The following is a 2,062-nucleotide window of genomic DNA, read 5'->3' as shown; positions in this document are numbered from 1 at the left end:
TATACCACCTAACCGTGGTTTTTTTTTCATTCTTTATACCGTCGTCATAGTGTCATACTAGTTGTTACGAGTATACTACTATCTCTTTATCAACCAGTGTACAGTGCGGTAGTTCACGGCTGTGGCTACCTCTGTGTCGGCAGTCGGCAGGCAGTCCGTCCATCCATAATTGTATTATTATTATAATATATACCACCTAACCGTGGTTTTTTTTTCATTCTTTATACCATCGTCATAGTGTCATACTAGTTGTTACGAGTATACTACTATCTCTTTATCAACCAGTGTACAGTGCGGTAGTTCACGGCTGTGGCTACCTCTGTGTCGGCAGTCGGCAGGCAGTCCGTCCATCCATAATTGTATTATTATTATAATATATACCACCTAACTGTGGTATTTTTTTTTCTTTCTTTATACCGTCGTCATAGTGTCATACTAGTTGTTACGAGTATACTACTATCTCTTTATCAACCAGTGTACAGTGCGGTAGTTCACGGCTGTGGCTACCTCTGTCTCGGCAGTCGGCAGGCAGTCCGTCCATCCATAATTGTATTATTATTATAATATATGCCACCTAACCGTGGTTTTTTTTTCATTCTTTATACCGTCGTCATAGTGTCATACTAGTTGTTACGAGTATACTACTATCTCTTTATCAACCAGTGTACAGTGCGGTAGTTCACGGCTGTGGCTACCTCTGTGTCGGCAGTCGGCAGGCAGTCCGTCCATCCATAATTGTATTATTATTATAATATATACCACCTAACCGTGGTTTTTTTTTCATTCTTTATACCGTCGTCATAGTGTCATACTAGTTGTTACGAGTATACTACTATCTCTTTATCAACCAGTGTACAGTGCGGTAGTTCACGGCTGTGGCTACCTCTGTGTCGGCAGTCGGCAGGCAGTCCGTCCATCCATAATTGTATTATTATTATAATATATACCACCTAACTGTGGTATTTTTTTTTCTTTCTTTATACCGTCGTCATAGTGTCATACTAGTTGTTACGAGTATACTACTATCTCTTTATCAACCAGTGTACAGTGCGGTAGTTCACGGCTGTGGCTACCTCTGTGTCGGCAGTCGGCAGGCAGTCCGTCCATCCATAATTGTATTATTATTATAATATATACCACCTAACTGTGGTATTTTTTTTTCTTTCTTTATACCGTCGTCATAGTGTCATACTAGTTGTTACGAGTATACTACTATCTCTTTATCAACCAGTGTACAGTGCGGTAGTTCACGGCTGTGGCTACCTCTGTGTCGGCAGTCGGCAGGCAGTCCGTCCATCCATAATTGTATTATTATTATAATATATACCACCTAACTGTGGTATTTTTTTTTCTTTCTTTATACCGTCGTCATAGTGTCATACTAGTTGTTACGAGTATACTACTATCTCTTTATCAACCAGTGTACAGTGCGGTAGTTCACGGCTGTGGCTACCTCTGTGTCGGCAGTCGGCAGGCAGTCCGTCCATCCATAATTGTATTATTATTATAATATATACCACCTAACCGTGGTTTTTTTTTCATTCTTTATACCGTCGTCATAGTGTCATACTAGTTGTTACGAGTATACTACTATCTCTTTATCAACCAGTGTACAGTGCGGTAGTTCACGGCTGTGGCTACCTCTGTGTCGGCAGTCGGCAGGCAGTCCGTCCATCCATAATTGTATTATTATTATAATATATACCACCTAACCGTGGTTTTTTTTTCATTCTTTATACCGTCGTCATAGTGTCATACTAGTTGTTACGAGTATACTACTATCTCTTTATCAACCAGTGTACAGTGCGGTAGTTCACGGCTGTGGCTACCTCTGTGTCGGCAGTCGGCAGGCAGTCCGTCCATCCATAATTGTATTATTATTATAATATATACCACCTAACCGTGGTTTTTTTTTCATTCTTTATACCATCGTCATAGTGTCATACTAGTTGTTACGAGTATACTACTATCTCTTTATCAACCAGTGTACAGTGCGGTAGTTCACGGCTGTGGCTACCTCTGTGTCGGCAGTCGGCAGGCAGTCCGTCCATCCATAATTGTA

The sequence above is a fragment of the Pseudophryne corroboree genome, unplaced genomic scaffold (assembly GCF_028390025.1).
Source record: "Pseudophryne corroboree isolate aPseCor3 unplaced genomic scaffold, aPseCor3.hap2 scaffold_782, whole genome shotgun sequence".
Lineage (NCBI taxonomy): Eukaryota > Metazoa > Chordata > Amphibia > Anura > Myobatrachidae > Pseudophryne > Pseudophryne corroboree.
The sequence above is the reverse complement of the archived record's forward strand: the minus strand, read 5'-3'. Positions refer to the sequence as shown.